General features: G+C 43.1%; 1 protein-coding gene across 2 annotated transcripts in view; it reads left to right on the top strand.

Annotated features, from left to right (window-relative positions):
* The first annotated feature begins 7,943 nt into the window (after nucleotides 1-7,943).
* The window catches only part of DAG1 (dystroglycan 1), a 63,187-nt gene continuing 45,467 nt past the window's right edge, over nucleotides 7,944-25,663 (top strand). Inside the window, exon 1 of one of the 2 annotated variants that reach the window (XM_083603625.1) lies at nucleotides 7,944-8,177. The gene's annotated coding sequence lies outside the window, so the exon portion shown is untranslated. The other variant, XM_083603626.1, reaches the window with a different exon arrangement.

Genomic DNA, 25,663 nt, shown 5'->3' with positions numbered 1-25,663 from the left:
TGTTGCCTGCTCGCTGCCCACACACTACTCTCCATGACCGCATGACAGAGGAGTCCAACGGTCAAGGCTGATTTTAACCATTTACAGCCAAATGTCACTGGCTGCATCAGTACACAGCTCCTGGGTTAAAACCACCTTAAATTGGTAAAGAGCATTTGGGCTATAAGAGGCCTCTCTCCCTCAGCTTCTCAACCATACAGTCATTGACAGCTGCTTGTGCTGTGTGAGGGGTTTCATGGAGTTTTCTTGGGACAAGGATTTAATTGGTGCTTGTAACAGAAAATCATGGCAGTTGAGGAGAAGCTGTGGCAACTGCATGTTAATTAAAGAATTCTACACTGTATTTCCTTGTGATTTTCACACCTTTTAACTTCAGCTGTGTGATATAATATTCACTGTCAGCAGAGTAGGAGGTTACCAGGAGTACATGAAAGACTTCCTGAAAGAGCCTTCATATATCACTTTCCCAACAATTTGTGTTAACGCCTAGGACTTGCCAATCAGAAGGTCAGCGGTTCGAATCCCCTCAACTGCGTGAGCTCCCGTTGCTTGGTCCCTGCTCCTGCCAACCTAGCAGTTCGAAAGCACATCAAAGTGCAAGTAGATAAAGTGCAAGTAGATAAATGGTGGGAAGGTAAATGGCGTTTCCGTGCACTGCTCTGGTTCACCAGAAGCGGCTTAGTCATGCTGGCCACATGACCCGGAAGCTGCCCGCTGGCTCCCTCGGCCAATAAAGCGAGATGAGCGCCACAACCCCAGAGTCGGCCACGACTGGACCTAATGGTCAGGGGTCCCTTTACCTTTTACACTTTAAATTCACATTTCCAACCAGATTCCTACCATACTTTAATTAAAAACTACTCAAGGTACATCAGCAGTTATAGTTTATAGACACTAACAAAGTAAACAGCACAACTATGGAACTACAAGTAAAATTGGAAAGACAGAAAAATTCTTGCTATCTAAAGAACGCACTATTTAAATCTTTTCCTCCACTTAGAAGTAGTGACTCGGGAGAGAATGGGTTGGTTGGAGTTAGAGAGCAAACCTTAATTTATGGACAGGTCAGCTCTAGTAGGCTGAGCCTTGGAATTTGTGCAGAATAAGCATGCACAGAGTGCACTTCCTCCATCAAACAACTGCAGCCTGTCACAGTTAGGATTAAAGAGCAAGGATTTCAGGGCAGATGGCACCTCATTTTTTTAGAGGACTGGGAATAAATTATATATGTTAATTGGCTTGTTAATACCAGTATATATTTACTATCTATGTCTGTTTCTTGTGAATGATTCCCTGCCCCACTAAAGGTGTTTGTTCAGTCAGTATTGCTGAGATGATTGGCAATAACTTAATCTGCTACTGTAAAATGTGTGCCTATGTAAACATATGTTTAAATTCTAATTATCTCTGGCTGTAATTTTTGCATCCCATTGCCATTCAACTCTCACCTTACAATTTTCTTTTTCCTTACATGCCAAATAAGATTTCACTTCAAGGCATCTGATGAAGTCGGCTTGAATCCACAAAGGTTTATGCCATAATATACTTGTTAATCTTTAAAGTGCCAAAATACTTTTTCTTTCTTTCTTAAAATTGCCTGATGCCTCTTTTGGGGCTGTAACTAAAATGACCTAAAAGAAGTGAAAGGAACCTCAACCCACCCCCCATTCCTCACACTTCAGAGGCAAGGCAACTATTGATCCCATCTCTTGCCTCCCTCCCCCAGCAACCAGGGGGAATTCCCTCAGCAACAGACAACACTTTCCGGCCTCTTCTTTCCTCAGATCTAACACTCCCTCCTGCTGGATGCTGTTCCCGCCTTGAGTTCTCCACCCACCCACCCACTTTCTGTGCATTCCTTCAGTCTCTTGAGATGGGGGTGTGGAACAGTCCTCAGTGGCCCCCAATCTCCCACACATAATAAGGGCTGTAATCTCCACATCCACACTAGATCTGCTGTGCTAAGACAGGATTTTTGTGTCCTCCAAAGTGGCCACAGATTGCTCAAGAAAGGAAGGAGAGAGGCAACAAGTCGAGCTCAGCAACACTTGATCCTCCATCTTTCACAAAAACTTGAACTTTATCACTTTGTGATAAAACTTTGGGGCCTGCCCAGTAAGGACGTTTCTAGCATGGGAGAGGGTGAAAACTGAACTCTATAGCTATAGTCCAGGGGTTACTAATCCTTTTGGTCAGCAGGTGCATTTGGAATTTTAAGGAAGTGCCACTGATGCCAAACAAGAAATGGCTTCTGTTGCGATATGGCACAGGCTGAGCCAATGCAAACAGGAACCGGGCAGAAAGAATACAGCCACTTACAGTAGATTTTTGAGGGGCAGCATAGGAGCTACTGGAAAGTACACTGGAACTCACAGGTGCTGCATTAGTGATCCATCACCAGTGTAGACTGATAAGCAATAGTTGGAGGAACAGACCAGTGATGTCATAATCATATTGGCTAAATCAGAGGGTATTTTCATTCCTTCTCTGGGATTACAGTTGTAAAGTATTTTGATGGAAACTATTTCAGATAGCATCCCCACCCCACCCCACAATGGTATTGACTGAATAATTTTTGACACTGTGAAATTTCGAGAGGGGGAAATTCTCATTCCTGTTACTACATAATTCTGATTCTGATTTTCAGTGGGAAATTCAGTTTTCCAGAATTCATATCTCTGGGTAGCTACATGTGTAATTGTTTAGTCCAACCATAAGATTGGGTTGAAAGGGGAATTCAGTTAAAAAATGAATATTTTTGTTTTTTGTTTTCCAGCTTTCCTTTGCCAAGTGTAAAAAAAAAAGTAAATAGACATATGATCAAAGTGAAATTGAGATTCTTGACTGCTTTGCCTCCAGGGTTGAGTAAACCTGCAAAGTTGCGTGACAGTTTTTCACCTACTGGGCCTACTGATTTTCCCAACTTCTTTAGTGTGAGGATAAGAGTGAGACTGCAAGTCAAGCTGAGGAGGCCTTTTAAGCAAGTATGTGGAGCCTTGACTCTCCATGCTTCCATGGGCAGTTAAATAACCCCTCCCTTAGTGACTCAGGGCAAAAGCACCCAAGCCCTTTCCCTTCAAAGTGCAGCTGCAATGGCCAGAGCATAGTTGGAGCTTAGCACTGAGGGTGCAGCCCTCTCATTCATAATGCCCATCCCCCCTGCTCACGGCATAGTTCCTTCTCATCCACCCCTGCTGGCAGTCCTGTATGCTGCTGCCCTACAGTTTGGCACGTCTCACACACAAGGAAACAGAGCTGTAAGATGAGCTAAGTCCAATTCCAGGGACTGGGATTTTGGTGCCACTGAGTCAGTCGAGAGGCGTGCAGTGGACCTGTAGAGAGAAGAGAGCAGCTAAAAATACCCTAGAGCCAACAACACACAAGGAGACGTGCAGAAAACACAGCAAGACAAGGGCAGGGAAAGACGCTGCCATTCGGTCTTGCCGCTGCTCAGCTCAACTTCAGCTGTTTCCACCAGAAACCAATCCTGGTTTGCTGCTCCAATACAGCGGCCTACTATTTTGCCCCTCTGCCAAAGCCAAATGCGTATAATCCCCTGCCTCACAACCACAATTACAGGCTGGCTTTCTGACTATGGCGTGGCCATTCTGCCCAGCGCATGTACCTAGGTGGTAAGCCAGGGCTAGCTCTAACATTAGGGAGAGAGAGGAATCTGCCTTAGGCAGCTCATTTTGGGGTGTTGGGAAAAGGCAGAAAGTAGTTATTTATTTAATTTTGATCTTTAGTGATTACTTACTGCTAAGTAGACAAGAGGATTTTGTCAGATTTTCTGTCTCAGCTTCAAAATATCTTGAATAGCCCTGGGTACTGTATGCACCTGGTTGGTGTTGCTATGTGCTGCTAAACTTCAAGAAGCAAAATGTCCTGGGTCTGCCCTGCCATCATTACCAGACACAAACATATGCCTTATAGATTACACTTTGCCCTTTTCAGTCATTGCTGCCTGATACCCACCAGCTCAATGTATGCTTTGCTGCCAAGCCACCTGTTACAATGTTATGGTATCTCACAATATTAAGCTTTTCTTTGTTTTAAAAAGATTTTAAAAAGAAGAGGACAATATGCAAAATCTAATTTATAGATTTAGGGACACATTTAGAAGTAGTTGCTGTATTTAAATAGAAATACATCTCATTCACCATTGTGAGGAACACTGACTGTGACCAAGTGACTGACTGTGACCAAGTTTGCCTGTTCAGTTTGCCATCCAGGTGCTAAATGTGTAACTTCAAGCCCCCTCCTGCTCATTTTGCCTGCTTAGGGTTCTGTATACCTTTAAACTGGATATGGACTGGTAGCACTTCAATTAGAAGACTCTTTGAAATAGAAGTCTATTTTCTATGAAGCAGGACATGTGACTACCCTAATGTTTGTTTGAGAACCATCTTATGGAGCTCTGAGACATAGGCCATCTTTTAAAGGAGGAAAAATTTGGTGGTGGTGGAAGAAATCAATGATTGCCTATGCCAGCCAGATGTAGATAGTCAGGCATCATGAGTCTCAATCCTTGGTTTCTGGAAACTGGGGACCAGATCACTATATCACCACCCTGATAATGGCAGAGCCTTTAACCAAAACTTACTGACTGTTCCGCTGTGTCAGGAAAAACCAAGCAGCCTATAAACTTCAATAGCACTTTGTAGAGCTTAAACTTTTCAGTCTGAGCACTTTGGTGTGAGACCTTGATCTGGGACATTATACCAAGTATACCAGACTTCTCTGACCCACCTCCCTTGATGCCTCAGTGTCTGTTCCACAGCCCCTTGTTCTCCCTCTGTATTGCTAACGTGGCTTGGACCACTTATTTGACTCCTGTTCTGAATTCCCAGTCCCAGACTTTGGATCATCCAATACTCTAGTCTAGAGCCTATGTTCACATAGATATGCTCCCGGACAATATGGAAGGTTCTAGGCCAACGCCTGACCCTGAAGAAATCAAGGCTGCTTCATCTCTTGAGTACTTGCGGTTCCTGACAAACTTACTGCTCCCACCCCCCTTTTCCATTCTACTCAGCTGGGTGCAGCCTGGGAAAGCAGGGAGTGTTTGCTCAGCTGCTGGCTGAGGAAGAGCGATGGTCTCTGTGGGGAAATAATACAGCACTGTAGAAACAGGTGGCTGCGAGACACTGTCCCTACTCCATGTGCGACAGCACTGAAGGTCTTAACCCATTGTGAGGGATGCAGACTTTTTTCCTGGGAGCACTTTGCCATTTACACCAGCATGACTGGAACTATCTGGGCCCACTGCAGGTGAAGGCAGCTTTGTTCATCACTGCTTATCTACTTTGGGAAAAGGTACATTTCTGTGGGTTGTATCCAAATTCTACTCGGAGAAGACCCATGGAAATCAATGGATGTGACTAACTTAGGTTCATTACTTTTAATAGGTCTACTCTCAGTATAACTTAGTTGGTGACAACCCTGATTTCTTACTCAACTGTTCAAAGGCAGATGAACTGTGCCACTTCACCCATCCTCCTGCATCTCTACCTATCCTTCTAGAGCAAGATTATTGTTATTGTGCCGGCAACAATGGCTACTACAGGCAGCACCATCCCTTTTTCCGTTGGTGTGAGAAACGGTACCACAGATAGCTTAGCCAGCCAGTTCCCCCAGTTATAGAGATCTAGGCAGTGTACTCTTAGATCTTGCTCTCAGGAGGAGTGTGGGCAGGGAAATAAACTGCTGGGGTCCTTTATTTACAGCAATGTCAGTTAGGCTTTCTTACTCCTGCTGCAATGGGATTGGCCTCAAAATGGCAAGTTTAATGCCTGGAAAATCCCAGAGTCAGCACTGAAAAAGGGCAAATCCAAGCATACTGCATTCCTCAGGCCGTGGGCCGGAGGTAGCAAGAGTCGGGCCTGTGCCTGCATGTAAAGTAGAGGACAATGGCAGCATTGACTAGGGGGCATCTCAAGAATGTGCTTAAGATCCTCATGTTGCACCCACATAGATAAACATACTCTGCAGTGCCTATAGACTCCTAGCGCTCTGGCTCCTGGGCATCTTGACCTTCCACCCACTTCATTTGCTCCAGGGGCTCCTGCCAGCCCCCAGTCCCATTCAGCTCTCGCCACCCCACTTTTCTTGTGAAGGTCATCTCAGCTTCTGCGCTCCAGGATCCTTCAACTTCTTTCCTCACCCATTTGTGGATTATATCGCCCTAGTGGCAACACACTCTGACCAACTCTGTGAACTAAGATGTTCATGGATGTGCAGGGAGGCAAAACTGGTGTGCCAGTCAAAGTATCACTTCATATATAGAATTGTCATGTTGTTGTTGCAAACTGGGAGGGGGAGCCCAACTGGGAGGGGGAGCCAATGCCACTGAAGACAGAATCAAGATTCAATATGACCTTAACAGATTGGAGAACTGGGTTAAAACTAACAAAATGAATTTCAGTAGGGACAAATATAAGGTTCTAGACTTAGGCAGGAAGAACCAGCCATACGAATATAAGGTGGAAGACACCTGACTTACCAGTAGTAAATGTGAAAAGGGTCGAAGGGTCTTAGACCACAAGTTTAACACGAGTAAACAGTGTGATGCAGCAGCAAAAAAGCTCATGCTACTCTAGGCTACATTAACAAAAGTATAGCGTCTAGATCAAGGGATGTCATAGTTCTGCTCTATTTTGCTTTGGTCCGACCACACCTGGAGTACTGTGTCCACTTCTGGACACCACAATTTAAGGAGGATATTGACAAGCTGAAATATGTACAGAGAAGGGCAACCAAGATGGTCAAGGGCCTGGAAACCAAGCCTAATGAGGAACAGTTGAGGGAGTTGGGTATGCCTGGTAAAGAGGAGACTGAGAGGGGATATGATAGCAATCTTCCAATATCTATCTGAGCCTTCATAATAGTTTGCATTATCTAAATCAGTGGTGCCTTGAATGATAGTCAGGGGTGCTACGTGCAACACTGGCTTCTGTCCCTCTTTCCTTCCCTACCTTCCTCTGATGCCCTCTGATGTCCTTGCTTCCCAAAGGCTTGTACAACTGTTTGTTACAGCAGCCCTTGCTACAAGCACTCCAGGCAAATGGTGCCTCTGCTGCTGGCCAGGGAGTGCTTCCCAGGGCCCTGTGGGGCAAGGTGAGGAGGCATCTCTTTTTGGGGCAGGTGGCAGAGCTCAGAGACCAGGGGCAGCAGCTGCGGCTGCCCAGAGGACTCCCAAGGAGAGGGGAGAAGAGGAGGCTGAGGGAAAAGGGGTGAGGAGCTGCCCGCTCTGCAGGCAAGGGGTGACGTAACTGGGCTCCTGAGCCCCACAGGGGTGCCACAGAAAGAACGTAGTTGGTCAAGGGAGCCGTGGACCCAAAAAGGTTGACAACCTCTGATCTAAATCAATGCTTAGGTCACCGTATTTCAGCACTCTTAATTTAGACAGCATTCGTATTTTATGGCTTGCTTTTCCTCTGCATTTGTTCTGAGCTTGTATTTTACTAAAGTGCTTTGGTTGCTGATGAACGTATTTCTGAGAGCGCGCAGAGTGCATTCCTCTCGCGAATAATCACAGCAGGCAACCTCCGATCTAGAGCTAAGAGTCATGCCTTCTAAACAGATAAGACCTCAGTATCGCTTATTTTACAAAACAAGTGCTAGATGGCGGGTTTCGAATTTTAGGGATGGAGAATCACGCTCTTCACTCTTTCTCAGTCTTTGTCCCCAAGAAGAAAAGAGAAGCGGTGGGCGCAGTTTGCAGGTGGGGCAAGGCGCGCTGCCTGCGCTTTTCCCCTCCCACAAGAATTTTTAGGACAGGCCAATCGGGAAACGAAGAACCGGAATTCTATTCACCTCTGCCCAATAATAAGTCTGGCGGTGGGCGTGGCCTAGGGTCCCTTGATGGGGGGGCGTGCTATATAGAGCCCTGAGGGTGTGGCCAGGGGAGCGTGCGCCCGTTTCTGTACGCCGAGGAGGGGCGTGGTTTCCTTCGGCGAGAGGGCGGGTCTTGCGGTTGGGGGTGGGTGGGGGGGAGGCCGGCCGGGCGCGCGCGAGGCGGAGCCCGGCGGGTTGGGTCGGGGCTGTCGCGAGCCAAACGGGCAGAGTCTGGCGAGCTGCGCTGCGCTGCGGCTCGGCCCGCGGAAAGGTTTCGTTGATTGGCTGCGGCGCGCTCGTGCCGGCGGTTGCTAGGCTCCTGTGCGCCGCCCCTCCCCCAGGTACGTGTCGCGGCGCCGTCGCGCTTGCTCGGTCGCCTCCTCTGTCGGTCACTGTGCCGGCGGCGAGTCCCGGGAGGGAGCGGCCTCCTCGCTGGGGCTTCTCAGGGGCGGGCGGGCGGGGGACGAGCGGGAGCGCGCCGCGGTAGGTGAGCCCTGGCGCCAGGGAAGCTCTGTGGGGGCGACGGCAGCGGCAGCCAGCACCGGCGCGGGGCCCTCGCAGGCCCGGGATTCGGGGAGCCCCCGAGGCCTCTCCAAGGAGCTCTGGCTCGCGCTGGATCTCCTGGCGGATTTCAAACTCTCACCTCTCCTCCGCTGATCCCTCCGCGCTCGCTCGCTCTCCCTGCGCCCCGAATCTCCTCCACTCTCGGGCTTCCTCCTCCCCACGAGGAGCATCTCACCTTGGGCCTGGGCCACGGTCTTCCCTTCCCGGAGGGGCGTCTGATGGTAAGGCAGGTGGGGGGAGGGCAGATCGGGCACCCACCAGAATGCAGGTGGACGTGCGATACTGGCTGAGCAGGTGCAATTGGCGCTGGGAGCACTGCTCTGCTCTCCTCGTGTGTGTGTGTGTGTTGAGCATTGAGGTGCGCCGCAGGCAGGGTCGGCGATACTGGGTTGCGATTGAAGGGTCTCTGGATTGCTAGGCGGAAGGAACGAGTGGCCTTGGGGTACCATGATGTTTTGTTGAGACCGGGAAACTGGGCCATCTTTAACGTGTAGGGAAATCTTTGAGGTCCTGCTAGAAGATTGCTGCCGTGCCTTTGCCATTTTGGGAGTGTTGCAGGCCCCCTTTCATTAAAAAACTCTGCAGTTGCCTGCCATGTTGAGGAATGAGTTCTCTGTTAGTTAGTGTTGGACGAGCAAGCTGCTGTAAGGCCTAGGCTAAGTGTTCTCTGTTTCAGGAGCTCCCTTTTTATAATACTGTCATGCTGAGTCTCAGAAAGATCTAGCTATATGGCTCAACCTTCTATCTGCAATCTAATGTAGCAATGCTAATTTCTAAGGCCCTCATTCTGCACCCACAGTTCACTGATTGAGAAGAAAGTGGTAGCTGATAGAATTACTTGATGCTAACTATAGTAATAGCAATGCCACTCAATGCTTCAGATCTGTGTTCCACATACAATCTCTGTAATCCTTCTAAGGTTGCTGCCTAATTCTGTGCTGTTATTGTGGTCTGGACTATTTGGCCAATATGTACAGCTGGAAGTGCTAGAAACTTTATAACTGCTAAGTAGGAGCCATTGCTTCTCTGTAGGTACATGTTTATATGCTGGGACTGCTTTAGAGTCTGTATCCTGGAGAGCTAGGCCTGCAGGAATCATTGACACTGAACATGTTAAGTGCAAGTTTGTTTTTTAAAAAATCAATTTATTCACCAGAGGTACTATTGACTTGTAAAGCGATGCCTTGGAACCATTATTCTTGTTGTAGGTAATGCGGTCATGATACCAGTAATTGCTGGCTGTTCCACCACATGCAGAATGAGCACTGCATTCCAAAAGCTTAATCCAGTACAGGCATCTAGTACAACTTATAAAAAAGCTCAGTATATTTAGAAGCAACGTGTAAGGGCGTGTTAAAACAGCAGCTTTCCTGGTCTGGTGTTGTAGTGCACATTTGGAAATGCAATAGTGAGGCTAGAAAAGGCAGTATAGTATACTGTACCTTTTCCTTACACCACTCTGATTTCCCAGTAATTTTTGCTGGCTGTGTCCATGGTTAGGGGACCAGTGTGCACTGAAGTACCCTCTGTGTAATCACTGCAGGGATTGGATATGCTGAATTGTATATTTGATCCTCTAAATAGGGCACACCCACTTGATGTTAAGATGTTTAATGGAGTCCTGGGGAAATAACTGATTTAAATTTCACTGAAAACGCTTTAGAAAACTAAGCTACTATACATGTTGTTCTTTTTAAAATGCTTGTTCAGGTAGCTTGATCAACTATTCTAAAGCAAATTCACTGAAGGTGAGGTAGGGAGGTTCCTTAGAAGAGATAGCTGTGCCATTATTCTAGCAAAAAAAAGATTGTTGGTAGTATGCATATTTGCCAGCAAAATAATTTCTGTCCTGTATGGCTTGAGAAAGTAGTATGACCAAAATGAAGCTTGTTTTTACCCTAACAAAACTTCAGATTTTTTTGAGAACGTGGAAATAGCTCCATCTTTAACATGCTTTGTGTTTTTACATGCGATGCATTAGATCTATAAAACTAGGTATTAGCCCTTTGAGAGAGAGCAGCATGACTTTCTGCTGTTGTGCTCTCTCCCACTAATATTTCACAGTGGAAAGTTACATTGTAAACAACTTCCATATCAATTTATATGTCACTTGCTGATTATCAGATAGATAAAGTCCTGTACCATGTTTCTAAGATATTCGGGTCCTTGAATACATTTCTGATAACTAAGTATTTGATACAAGAACAGATATGGATGCTTGACACTCTCTGGACCAACTAGAAATTTATTATTAGCTGGTAAACTGAAGATATGCTAGGACATGTGATGTTTCCTGAAGGGAGCCTTTAAAGTGAAGTATATATTCAGTGCTATTAAAAAAATAGTAAGAAGCAGTTCTATAAAAGCTCAATTCTAAATGACAACTTCCATAGGGGGAAGCCTCAGCAGTCTGTTGCAGTAAAACCGATAGTGTTGTGGCACCTTAAAGAGTAATGGATTTATTAGGACATAAGCTTTCATGGATGTTAATCTTTTTGCAATCAGAGTGGGTGCCTTCTAGTTTGTCACTGCTAGCTGAAAAGTAATGACTTTCCTACCCTTGTGTCCTACAGACTGGAGGCTGATAAGCATTTAGGGGAAGTTTAATGTGTGGAAGTGGGTTCCTCTCTTCTGAAGAAAAGTGCCCCCTGTATAGTATCAAACCGTGGGGGGGGGGACCTTTTGACAAAAATGCCCATTATCTACACACCACTTTATGCTAATTTGCTAATTGTTAAACTGTGTGGAGGTACAGTACTGTGCTGCAAACATGCAAAAATAAATTAATTAGTTTGGACTCCCAGGCTCCTTTATTTATCTACTAACAGTAAGCTTTCTGCACAATCTTCTGTTCTGAGTGTATGTCTTGCAGTTGGTTTCCACTGGAGGTGGGCAATTCTTTGCTGTCTCTGCATGAGTTTTCAGTAGAGCATTCAGTTACTCCCCAGTTCAGAGATGCAGCTGAATTACCTGCCTTGAGAGGAGGTGATTGTTGCATCCACTCAGGATGCATAGCCTAAATATTAATTCAGACAGAAGCAAAGTCAGGTAATGCCATTTCACAAGGCATAAGATATCTCAAATTCTAATTCTGAAAAATGCATCCTTCCCTACCCATCGTGAAGTTTGTGCTACTTTGCTACTGTGCTACTTTAGACTGATGGCAATCAGCATAGCTCCTGTGACCACTGCAGATGAGTTTTTTGAGTTTGTATGCCTATTTCCTGCGAAACATTGAATGAAAACAACTGAAGTGTGTTGAGAACATGGTTCTGAAACTCCAGATCATTTTGGAGTAATGAAATTTGAAACAGGACAGCACTTATAGGTGACTTTCCTGGCTGATATTTATGCTGGGATGTTAGCTTTGGACCCATTCACATACACCTAGATGTTTCCATTTGATCTGTTTTCCATTTTCTTACATGTGCTTCCTGCAGTTGTCCTTTTGTCTAAACAGTGTGCTGGAACCTCTGGCACCAGTGTGGAGAACCAGGAATGCATTCTTGATGCTAAATATTTTGGCTTTGTTTCAGTAAACGTGGGAGAGAAGCCTTAGCTTCCACAAGTCTCCTCCTTATTAAATGCAGATTGATTGACACATACTTGAGTTCAGTAGTTTAAACCTCAATACATGTGAGGTCCCACTTTTTCACTTTTCCCATGACCTCCTAGAAGTCATGTGAAGAGGGAGGTTCTGGTATGTTTTGAGTATCATTGTTAGTTCTCTGCAAGCACCCATTATAATTACTGGGATTACTAAATGCAGTTCAGTATTTCACTCTCTGACAAGCTATTGATCATAAGACTTTACCCAAGTAGGGGCTTTTATTTTCCAAAATAATGTGTGAGATAAAAACATATTTGTATTATTATTATTATTAGTAGTAGTAGTAGTAGTAGTAGTAGTACCCTGCCCATCTGGCTGGGCTTCCCCAGCCACTCTGGGCAGCTTCCAACAAAGATTAAAAATACATTAAAATGTCACACATTAAAAATTTCCCTGATGTCTTCTAAATGTCAGGTAGTTGTTTATCTCTTTGACATCTGATGGGAGGGCGTTTCACAGGGTGGGCGCCACTACTGAGAAGGCCCTCTGCCTGGTTCCCTGTAGCTTTGCTTCTCGCAGTGAGAGAACCGCCAGAAGGCCCTCAACGCTGGACCTCAGTGTATAACTGCTACAATATCAAAATATGGTAGAATTACTGAAATACTTCAGTGTAAAAACAGAATTTTTGAATGTTGAGGATTTTTGTTTTATTGGTACATGGGGGTCCCGGACTGCATAACCCTTATTGATCCTTAAAAAATTAAAATAAAATATTGCATCTTTGAGGAGAGTGTCACAAAAAAAGAGATCAATTAGTAGTTAGACAATGGTGTCAAGATTCAAAGTTCCAGGATACACTAACCCATTGGTTGTCAACCAGTGTGCTGGGGCACCCTGGGGAGACTTGAGGAATGTTCAAAGGAGCCCTGAATGTTCTTTCATTAACTTGCAGCCCACATCTTCCTGCATTACTTCTCTCTCATTCTCCCTGAGGAACATTCAGGGGACTCAGCGGGGGCAGAACAGGGTGGGGCAGGGGCGGAACGGGAGAATCCCCACTTACACATGTCCTGTAATGGAACCCCAGTGTAAGTGGCTCTCACAGCGAAGCCACAGAAAAAACGTGGTTGGTCAAGGGAGCCACGGACTCGAAGGTTGAAAACCACTGCTAACAAATTAAAAATTAGCAAGTCTCTAGTTGATGGCTTACACCTGACACCCAATAGTTTTTAAATAACTTGAATATAAAATATATGGAATTTGCTATAGAAATCTACCATCTCACCAGAAGATGAGACAGTAACATAGGGTGGGGGTGTTTTGTTAAACTCTGTAATTAACCTAATACTGGTCTGGGTAAGTTGGTGGAAAGTATTACTAAAGCTTGAATTGTTAAAACGTACAGAAGAACAAGCATCAATGAGAACTAATAAATGTGGCTTCTATAAAGGAAAGTCTTGCCTCCCATAAACTTTGTGAGTTCTTAAATGTCAACAAGACATGCTCCATGTCTTTTCTGGTTGCTCAAAGCAGTTTACCACCAGTAATTAAAGATACTAATAAGGAGAAAATCCAGTTACGTAGTAAACTAAATCTACAGGAAGGCTTCTACCAAAAATCATCCTAAAGAAATAGGTCTTGCTCTCCTCATGAAAATAAAGCAAAGAGGTAGATGTCCTAACCTATAGCTGCTAGGACACAGTTTGGGAATGGTCTGTGCTTCTGAGTTGTTGCAGTTGTAACTTGCCACAAAGACGCTACAAATAACAAAGCCTGTTGACTGACCTCACCTCAGCAGACTAGTAGTCTTTGAGGTATGTGAGTCTAGGCTATGCACGGCTTTAAAGCAGGGGTAGGAAGCCTTTCTTGGCCCAAGGGCTGCATTCCTTTGCGGAGTGATCTGGCCACTGCATACCACTAGTTAGTGTGGGGACAGAGGCAAGGGTGGCTGGGGCAATAGATGCCACCATTGCCTTTGTACAATAGAATATATTTTAGCCATGCATAAGCCAGAGATTTCTACACACAGAAACTAACACATACATATTCTATATATCTCCATCCAGGCAAGGAAAAGGCATTGCCATAATTTAAGGGATACTGTTCAGCCAGGCAAAGCGCTCAAGAAGGATGTAGAATGGTGGGTGAGGTGAGGGGTATAGCCTGGGGAGAGTCCCAAAAGCCTGATAGGGAGGCTTGACATTCCTAATTCCTGCTTTAAAGGTTAACACAAGAACCTTGAATTGGACCTGGAAGCAAATTGTTAACTAGTGCAACGGATGCAGAACAGGTTGAATATGGTTGTGCTTTTCAGCATCTGTCAGGGCTGGCTGGTGCAGCAGTGTACAGAGTGACAAGGTGTTATTAATTAGTCAGAATTTTGTGTAAATTATTACTTGCAGCTTTTCATTACAATTTAGTAATGGAATATCATAACAAAAGTATGTGAAACCGGTAATGTTAATTGTAGGTAGTTCTGATCGGATGCACCTAAATAAATAATCAGGTAAGGTTTTCTATCTCATATATCATTCAGTATACTCTGTGATGTTAAAATACTCCCAAATTTTACATAGAAACTCCAACAGACTTCATTTTGGGGCAGGGGATTCCTGCTATGGCTTTCAGAGTAGTTATATATTCCTCATGTCACTTAAGGCATCGCTGCTTATGCTACTTAATTTGCAGTCACAAGGGTCAGGTCACTATGAGACATTTAGGAGCTAGCAAAAAACTAGATAGCCCTGTATAGAACTGGAATTCACAAATATTTAGAACAATTAATTGGTTTGGTTGAAGGGTTTTTGCTGCCCTCAGTATAATATATGCATACAGGGTGGAATCAGAGATGTAAAGTTTCTGGAAATTTTAAAGCAATGGCAAAAAAAGAAGATGGGGGTAGGGGGCGGAAGAAAATTTTGGGGAGGATAGCAACATACAGTATCTGTGGAAACCCAACCAGATGGGTGGGGTATAAATTATAAAATTATTATATGCAATACTTGTTTAAAGCACCTTTTACAAATCAAAATCCACTTGTTACTGGACATGCTCCCTCCTCTTCTTTCATTTCATTAAAAGTGAATGTGGATCTTTAGTTTTGTGCTAAAAGAGGATGGGCCCAGTATAGGCCAGGCCTCTTGTTGCTTATACTGTATCCTTTTGTTTGAGTTTTCCTACCTGTTCAGCTCCGTGCATGGAAAAGGAATTATGTCTAGGACATGTCCCATCCTCCTTTCTAGGTTCCTGTATTCTGTCTCTTGGTCACACTAGAGAACATTTGGTAGAAACTCACATACTTACATACTGAATTGCTTACTCTTAATATTGGTTGTTCCACAGTAGTATCTTAAATATAGGTTAGCGTGCCAATTTGGAAAGCTCTGCTAGAAAGCTGAAGCTTCTGGAATTCCAATAGATTTCTGGAGAAGTACTACAAGGGTTTACTCCATAGATTTTGATGAAGGGACTATAGCCAGAATATGCAACGCTTATTATTCAGAGGGCTTAGAATTTTAGTTTTTATTGAGAGATATTCTGTAGCTGGAGCTCCCCTCAGTAGTTCAGAAACTTCTAAAGGTCCAAGTAAATGTTGGCCGAGCTAGTATCCAGGCTAAGCTAACAGCACTCCCCACCCCCAAAGATAATTTAAGGTTCTGTATTTGACCTTTTAAGGCCTGGAACCACTTAGGGGACATCTTCTCCCTTATATGCCTTCCCCCTTTCTGTGAATTAAAAATCAACTAACGATGTCCCTGTCAGGGAAAAAGGCAAGGTGTAAATAAATATATAGAGGATGACCATCTGCCATGGATACTTTAGTTGAGATTCCTGCATTGCAGGGGGTTGGACTAGACCCTCAGCGTCTTTTCCAGCTCTACAATTCTATGACTCTGTATGTGCCACTGACGTCATTCGTTGGTAGCTTTTACTGTGATAGGTATCTGCGCAATTGAACTTCCAAGGGAGATCAGCCAGGTCTATTTTACTGAAGTTTGACAGAAGAAAATTTATCTTTGTTATGTATTTGGTTTCTGAACATGAGACTGCTCTGGTTTCTCTAGGCCATTTTAATTGTTTTCCGGGAGTTTATTTTATTAACTTTAAATGTGTTATGTTCCTATTACATTTATCGTAAGCTGCTTTGGGGACATTGAAGTAGAAAATCAGTTTATGTTGAAATCATTTTATTTGAATGCATAATCCCTGCAACCTACATTGAAAATTCAGAACTTCACTCATTGAGCGGAAGAATTGTTGCATGGAAAAAACAGAAGTGAGGCATGCCAATAGGTCAAAACCAATTTTCAAATGCATATAAGTCAGTTCCCAGTGAACTGGTTGTCTTTCTACGTGCAGAACATGTACCTATTCAGCCCCTTAGTTTCTGTCATCAGGGTAGAACCTGCCTGAAAAAGAACAAATTCTCACCTTCGTACCATGTATTTGTGTGGATACATTTAGCTGAGAGGTTGTCCTTACAGTTGTGGGGGATGTCCCCAATGTCATACATGTCTGTTGAAATAATGCCATCAGAACTATGCAGTGAAGATTCACAGAGGATATCCCAAGTTTGAGTGTCTTATAAGACATAATCCTATGCACATATTGAACTCAATAGGATTTAGAGCTCCATCTGGACTATATCAGTGTCTCCTAGGCTATTGTAAACTTCCATATGCATACTGTTTCCCTCTGTAACACTCAGCTAGAAGAGAGTTTGCTGTGCCAGACTCTTAAGCTCCTGCAGTACGGAGGGATGAGACTTGGGAACCTGCTACGGAAGAAGCAGAATGGATAGTACTTCTACTTCTGTGCATGCAGCATAATATATCTGAATGGTCTTTGTGTTAGCAATTTCCCACTGGACTTAAAATGAAACTTTTGGTTTTGTCTTGGCTTGTTGCTGGTGCTGTAACTGCTGTGTACAGTATGACATGAGATTTTACAGCGTCAAAAAAGTTTGATTGTTCCTGCCCAGGAACTATCATTTTATTCTTACTCACAATTCCAGTTTGTTTTCTGATTGGGGGGCCTTGTTTAGTCATTTAGTTCAGGAGATATTTCAAGTAGGCATCCTAAAATAGGACAGAGTCAAAGCTGGTTAATCCTTTCCCAGTCTCTAGAGTTCTGCTGCAGACAACTGAGCTCTTCCCCCCCCCCCTTGGCTTAAATTTTCATATCTTAGAAATAGAAAAGTTTTATAGATCAATAAAATTTTCTGCAGAGGAGACTTTTTAAAACTAAGCTATAGGACGTATATCTGCTTCCAATGCACTTGTACTTGGAATGTCATGTCATGTGACATGTTGCAGTGAGATAGGCTTGGATTCATGTTGGATGTCTCGCGTGCTGCTGTCTTTACTGCTGGCTCTGTATGTTTCTTTCATGATATTTAATAGTTTCTTTTAATAGTAGCTAAATGTCTGAGTCAAAGGTACTAGTTCCTGAGAGCAGATTTTAAAACTTTTTTAAAACAAAGAGATGATATAATTGTTTCTGATGCCTTGAAGGACAGTTTAGGACAGGTCAAAGTGGAGGAAACAGTCAAAGAAGGTTGCGGTGGTCATGGACTTGTCCATCATTTAATTTGATCGTGATAAACAGAATCGTTCCAGCCATCAGAATAAGGAAGTTGCAAATGTGGTTCTCATGAATCTACCTGACCTGTTAAAGATTAGCACATTGCATCCAGTCACACTACTCCAGGGGTCAGCAACCTTTTTCAGCCGTGGGCCGGTCCACCGTCCCTCAGACCATGTGGTGGGCCGAATTATATTTTCGGGGGGGGGGGGGTGTTAACGAATTCCTATGCCCCACAAATAACCCAGAGATGCATTTTTAATAAAAGCACACATTCTACTCATGTAAAAACATGCTGATTCCTGGACAGTCCACAGGCCAGATTGAGAAGGCGATTGGGCTGCATCCGGTCCATGGGCCTTAGGTTGCCTACCCCTGCACTACTCAGCCTAGCTGTCCTCTAAGAAACTTGTCTGGGGTACCTCAAATTGAATTCTTGGGTGCCTTTTTATCAAATTAGTACTAAATCTTGTCCTGTTCAGGAATTATTAATCTGTAACTGTGTGAGAGGCACAGGGTTTTTTAGCGTTCTGCCCCAACCTTGCTGTTTTTAGTGGCAAGACCTCATGCCACACTTGAATACACATATAAGCCTCCCTGCAGTTGGCAACCCTGATCACACAGGGCTCCTGCTGGCAGGAAGGCTTGTAAGTGTGTTCAAGCAAACATGCTTGCAAGCTCCTTTCATACCCGGCTGCTGTACATGGAAAGATTGGGGGATGGAGCAGGCAGGGTGTGCATGCTTGCAAGCCCCACATTTCACACAGTTACAGATTAATTATTCCTGAGTAGGTTTTTTACTTGTGCTAGTTGTTTGCTTAAATTTTGTGCTTGTAACAACAATATTTTTGTGCTTTCTTATCAGGCCTAATGAATTTCTTTACATTTTCTCCTTAACACCTGGACACATAATTGCATGTATGTAGTATCCTTTTAAAGGCATTCCTCATTGCAAAGTTCTGAGCAGGTGGTCAGAACTGCTTGGCTTCTACTGGGGAACAGATTAGATTATTTTTTAAGTTATTGGGCTTTGTTCCCAAAGCCTCTTACTTCCACCTCCTGTAATTTTAGGCCCTATGATCTAATGTCCATTGACATGATCAATACTTGCTACATGTAAATTCTGAATTTGATGTTCTCAAAATGAACGTAGTTTTTATTGGAGTTTGTTACTTCAAACTGTATGGAGAAGTGCATGCTTGAACCATCCTCCTATGATGGAGCTTCCTGGTTTTGGAAAGCTAGTATGTCGGGCAGGGGGGAGAGACTCGCTTCGTTTTCTCCTTAACTTGCTTTTATGCGAGGAAGCATTCAGATGTGTTTCATGTGCTCTGGACCTGTACCCTTTTAGAATATTAAAAATAATATTAAAATTAAAATTCAATATTTTAAAATTAAAAACAATATTGTTTGTGCAAAACAGCTTTGGGTGGGTGCTCCCCCTTGGAAACCTCAACAAGTTACGGCACCTCTTTTTCTAGAAAAAAGCCCTGAATGCAATGAGATAAAAAGGAAGAACTCCAGAGAAATTAAAATAGAACTTAAACAAGCTTATTAAATTTGTGTTGACTCCCTTGTCCTTTTTCACTGTCTCCTGGATGAAACTTGAGCTTGATTAGGGTAGATGTTGCTTTGGACAAGGAGTTTCATCATGCAGGTTCAAATCTTAGTTCAGTCATGAAAGACTTCACAAACTAGTTCTTAGGTCTTATTACCCTCCTCCGTTGGTGGCTTGGCTCTTGGGGCTGATCCCAGACACACTAGGAGATTTGAATGCATAATAGCAACTTTAAATTGTTGTGGCTGATACCTAGATGTAGAGAAGCCACAATGGTCAATAAAAACTTTCTCCTTTGGGGCACCTTGCCCTAACTGAGGTGATGAAAAGTTGGGGAGAGGGTGAGGATCAGATCAAAGTGTTTACAATCAGGCTAATGTCTTGTGGCTTTGAAGCAATGTGAAGACTGAACTGATTTGCAAAGTACATTCATAGGCAAACAATTCTTCCATTTACAGTCCTCCCCCAGCCCTCCACCCCTTTCCACCCACTCACTGGAAAGGAATTAGCCTTATTACCGTGACTTTGAAAGTTACTCTGCTGCTAGACTGAAACTTTCTTGAAGACCTGCTGGGAGATTCTGAAGGGCTTAACAAAAACTATCCATTGTTAGACCCCTCTAGTACTTAAGTAATCACTGAATCTATTGAGGGTCAAATTCATATTTTTCAAGAATATTCATCTGAGATTTTATATTCTCTCCAAAATTAGAAATTGAAGACGAGAAGAAAGTACTCAGTTCTGATAACCTTTAACTTTGTTACCTTGATGACTTTGATAGTATTTATTGCCACTTAATTATCATCTTTATGATATGGCATTCATTCTGCATGTTATAATCTGAATAACCTTTTGAATGTAATTTAGTCTTGAAAAGTTTTTTTTAATGGTTTTAGCAGGGATTGCCAAGCAATATTTCTTGCATAGCTTAGCCATAAAAAACAAAATGGTCTTGATAGACCAATTGTTTTCCAATTATTTTGTTTTTTGTGTCACTTCCAATCCCTTAGTTGCCACAGGGTTGAATGAACAAACATCAGTTATCTATTTTCCTAATCTTTCAAGCAAACATTTTGTGCAATACCAATTTTCTTCATTCATGTAAATGGATCAGTTGACCTTTCAGTTCTGGCCTAATCTCTGCCAATTTGGAAAAGGCAGCTTTGGTTAGATTACTGAAAATGTATTTATATCAGGTTTGTAATTGCCCCTGCCAGATTACCCGGAATCACCAGGCAAGAAAGCTTTTGAAAATTGGAAGCAGGTAGCTGACTCTTTTAGTCTATAGATGTGCCAGAAATGGTATACTGTGGACAGGCAGACTAGTAAACATTTTTTGTGGGCCAATAACTAGGGAACATGTCTGCAAGGTTTATTTATAGAATACTAAACTATGGCAGTTCTGATGGTGGTATTAGTAGTAGTAGTTTTATTGTTACTTTTATAATCAGTACTCTTGATGGTTTACAGCAGACAAGTTCTGCCGCAAGGAGCTTACAATCTGAAAATGCTTTTTTGAGTCTCTGGCAGCTGAGGTTTCAGGTTCAGTTGTATGGTTACTTGATACAGCTGCCAACTTGAGGCACAGCTGCGTATTTTTATTTGGAGATTAGACAGAATCTAGTCTTCATCACCGTCTTTTGCAGGATGTTCAAGGTGTGTTTGTTCCCTCCCAGGATTGCGGCTGCTGGGGATGGTTGCTGGTCTGACCCATGTTGCATGGGTGACTGGCTTGGTTTGGTGGTAATGTCCTGGGAGTGGAAAATAAACTTTCTCCCAGGAGCACTTCTGTTTGCCATAGCACTGAATCAGAAACTCAGGCAGCTGTAGGATGGACATAGCAGTATTTTGGCACACTAATACAGAAGCATGTCCTAAGTAGCAAGTTAAGAGAATAGACTTTTTCTGTTATGCATAGTAATAGCTATGGTGGCTTCTCCACTGAACCTCTTTGCTGAAAGTCCTTCCTAACTTTCCAGTATACTACAAATTTCTGTTCTTATTTTTGTCCTGACAGAACTTTTTTTTTGGTTCTTCTGATTTCCTGTCAGCCTGTCATATGAGTTAACTGTGGTTTTGAACTAGCTGGGCAGCAGCTGCCAAAACTACCAGACCCTAAGCAGATGATAAAATCCCCTTGTTATTGTGGTGTATTTGCCCTGCTCTTGACCGAAAACATATTGTTCCCAGGAAGAATGTAGGGGCTACCACACAAGTTTGAACAGAGAAATAGGACAAGCAGATATTGAGGACACTGTTATCAACCACTGTCCATTATCTAGTTAAATCATTAGGTATTACACACTCTTCTTGACAGGCATGCATTCCTGACATAAGGACTAATTTGGCCTCTGAGTTCTTCCTGAGTAATAAAACATGTCAATGTGTCTTCAAAACATGATTTTTCTTCTTGAAAATACATCTGGTGAATTGTGAAAAGGGACCAGGTCAGAACAAAAGGAGACGAGTGATTATTGACATGAGAGTGTTGCTTTACAGCTCATTATGCTTCAAACAGTATAGCCCCAGCACAATGGGATCCCCAAGCAAAGGCATACAGCTCATTATTCTCTCAAACCAAAATCTTTGAGTATTAGTCCATATACATTCTTATTGTGCAATCTCTGGGGCATCTGGAAACTAATTTTGATGCCTAGTCACACTATGTACTCATGATAATGCTACGTTCACAGGTAGCCACAAATTTCTGTCTGGCTTTGGTTTCCAACCATGTTTTGCTGCTGGCCGGCTGTGAAGACTAATCCTGCCATAAAATTACAGCCATACAATACACATTTTAAAAACAGTATCTGTTTCATAAAAATGAAGTGAAATATATAGTAATTCAGGTTTTGTCTTAATTAACGAACACATGACATTCTTTACCTTTTCCTTTCCAATTTTTGGTCTTTCCCTCCATAGTAAATAACATGGGTTACATCCCAAACTACATGAGTGTAAGTCTACATGAGAAGAGGACTTTCTTCCTCTGTTCTTCCCATTACTGCCAATGCGTTGCTTTTGCCAGTTTCCTTCTTCCTCTCTGCAGCTGCCCTCTGCATATCCCAGCACTTTCCTTGGAGTAACAGCAGCTTGTACTGTGGACAAGGGTCTGATAAAGCTCAGTTGAATGAGCAGATTTTTATTTGTGTAACTTGGGTATAACCCATACATTTTTTTAAAGCATAATTTTTTTAAAAAAATGTTTCCTTTTTTTGGTGCAAACCCTCAGATGTGGGAGGGTCAGAGTTTTGTCCAGTAGAGGCTTATTCTGATGAACTGTCCAATAAATTATTACAAAAGTTAGTAAGGAATGTCAGGTAAGAGTCATGTGGCATGAGTGTTTATTAGCTAGAGTCAGTCTCAAGGACAGTTTTTCAAGCTAGAGCACTGAAACAGGATTTGGAAAACTATACGCGGTCTTCATTTTCTGTTCAGGATTCATTAGGAAATAGGCTTTTGTCATTTTGAGTTCTAAGTGGCCCCAACAGGGTGGTGGAAATATGTGTTTCAGGTGTAATACGAAGAGTTCTGTGAACTCAGGAGCTTTGCTTGTTATTTTGTGGCACTTTGGTCCTAATAAAATTATTGCCTGACAGCAGATTTTGAAATTTACAGATTTTCCCCAACTGTGATCTCTTGACATTTCACATGTTTGTAGGACTGCAATCCTGTGCACACTTAACATGGGAGTGAGCATCATCAAACTCTGTACAGTGGTACCTCGGGTTAAGAACTTAATTCATTCTGGAGGTCCATTCTTAACCTGAAACTGTTCTTAACCTGAGGTACCACTTTAGCTAATGGGGCCTCCCGCTGCAGCCGCGCTGCTGCCATGTGATTTCTGTTCTCAACCTGAAGCAAAGTTCTTAACCCGAGGTACTATTTCTGGGTTAACAGAGTCTGTAACCTGAAGCGTCCGTAACTTGAAGCATCTGTAACCCGAGGTACCACTGTAATTCAGAAGTAAGCATGCATAGGATCAAGCTGTGAAACACATTTGAGCATTTGCTTAACCGAAGGAACTTCTGCCAGGTGTAAAACAAACTTTGTATTTGTAATAACTTTTTAAGACAATGCAACATACAAGAGAAGAACCATCCCTCCTTTTCTGCGCAAAGTTATGTGTAAAAGAAACTAGTTGATTTCTTTTTGATGAACTGAGCTCTTTCTAGAAGTTCAGGGGCTCGCCAGACTAGTGAAGTTATGAAAATCTGGTGTGAGGAACCCATCATAACAGTAAGGTTGGAATAGATCTTGGCTGCCTATGTTAATCTGAATGTGTAAAGGTCTCGGAACTCTTGACTGCAGGCTTTCTTGTCTCCCAGTGTAAGCTTGGGATATCTGGAATGGAGTCCCTGAGATGGTTGGATGGCGCCTTGTACGTCTCCTTCCAGCGACTCCTGCAGCCAGGCTATTGCCAAACGTGTTGCTTTCCTTTCCTTGTGAGGTCAAGAGGGGGGTCTTGTTGTCAGGACAATCTAGAACTTCCATACACACCACACAGGTTTGTTCCCTGGGGGTGGGGTCACTTGGGTGTTGCTAACTTAGCAGTTTGACTTCACCCCCAGAGGTGTACTCCATTGTATCTTGAGACAGACAGATGCCAACCAACCAAGTGCAAGCTAGGACTCGGAGCCTAAGTTAGAATGAGAAACAAGCTTGAAACCCCTGAAAGGATTGTGTTCGATGAGCTGCTTTATATTTCTGCTACTTAATTCATGGAATGCTTTAAATTTCACTTGCTATTTGAAAGTGGATAATAGAAAGTCTTACAAAACCACATTTTCAGGTGCTTCCATTGCAGAAGAAATTCACAAGATGAACAGTACAATAAAGCTCTTACAAGTATAGCTAGTTGATTTTCAAATGAACCTTAAGGCATAATAAGTGATCGTGCTGGTTTAAATTGAGACTATAAACTCATTCATAAAATTGCACCACAAGACTTCCATCCATTGCTGTTCTTTAAATGTACAGTTTTTTTGAGTTTATAAGTTGTGACCTAATTCTTTGCATATGAGAAGAAGGGACGCAGGTGGCACTGTGGTCTAAACCACATGTGTTTTTAGGAGCAACTGTCTATTATTTTATTACTATTGAGCTGCAGGTTGAGGTGGGGGGTGTTAATCCGTTAATGGGATACTGGGACCCCAACTCCTGCTAGCTATTTGAAAAAGAATAAGTCTCAAAGATAAAATGGGGGCAAAAGTGTGTTTGCATTAAGTACAGGAACTTTTTAGTCTTTTCAAACTAATCTCTGGGCTTTTATTCTCAGAAAAGTAGTATTTCAGAAAAGTTTCTGTTAGTGTTTATGGGGAAGGGCATTTGACTTGAAATCTTATGATTTGGATTAAAATAATACAAGCTCCCCCCACATCTTAACTAGCCACAGATATCACCTCAGCTGTCAAAGGACGTATTACTGTACTTTGAGAGCACCCGCCGGCAGTGCAGTTCAGTACTCAAATAACTGATGGTACCCTTGTCCTTAGAGGGGCACGGGTGGCGCTTTGGGTTAAACCACAGAGCCTAGGGCTTGCTGATCAGAAGCTCCCGTTGCTTGGTCCCAGCTTCTGCCAACCTAGCAGTTCGAAAGCACGTCAAGTGCAAGTAGATAAATAGGTACTGCTCCGGTGGGAAGGTAAACGGCGTTTCCGTGCACTGCTCTGGTTCGCCAGAAGCGGCTTAGTCATGCTGGCCACATGACCCGGAAGCTGTACGCCGGCTCCCTCGGCCAATAAAGCGAGATGAGTGCCCCAACCCCAGAGTCGGCCACGACTGGACCTAATGGTCAGGGGTCCCTTTACCTTTACCCTTGTCCTTTATAACACGAGTCTTCAGTTTACTGGTCTACAACTGAGTCGCAGGGGAGAAGCAGTTGGCCAGAAGGCAATTGTCTTCAACTTTTTGAGACCCACCTTCACCCTTAATAAGCAACCCATTTAACTTTCTGTATATATCCAAACTCTGGTCAATTACTTGTTCAGACTTTCTTTTTTTTTAAATGAGAAAACTTTAATAAAAGTGTTTGCATCATTTGTTAGTCTTTAAAAGTATTAGTGCCTTTACTGCATGTGAACAATTATAAATATACAGTTCTGAAAGTGGAGCTTAAGCTGTTGTACCCTAAAATATCAGAGTGTACCATAGCTTGCCAACTGGAATAAATAGAATAGAAACAATATTGTCACACAGAAAAGGAAGATCCTGTTTGGGTTTAGAATGGAGTGGCCTGGATCCAAAGATTCTTGCAGCTAGTTCAGCGTGCTGCTAAAGAGGTATTGGGCTTGTTTCTTGAAAAAGACCGACTCCTTGCTTCATGGGAAACTTCTTTTGAATCCCTGTTCTGAGGGGAATTTTAAAAGCAGTGTTTGGTATGGCTTGGGGGCAGAGGTTCTGCCATTCAAAGGAAGAAAAGTTAAATCCTACTGGGCATGTCCAAGCCTTTGGGTTCACTTTAAAGTAGCTCTTAAGATCTTGACCTGTTCAGAGTTGTCATGCAAAAACAGAAGAAACTCGTATTTTTAAAGAGCTCAGAAGATAAGTATCACTATAAGGAACAGCAATAC

Source organism: Podarcis filfolensis (assembly GCF_964270895.1).
Source record: "Podarcis filfolensis genome assembly, chromosome: 2".
NCBI classification, from domain to species: Eukaryota; Metazoa; Chordata; class Lepidosauria; order Squamata; family Lacertidae; genus Podarcis; species Podarcis filfolensis.
Note: the sequence above shows the minus strand (reverse complement) of the source record. Positions and strands in the feature narration are given on the sequence as shown.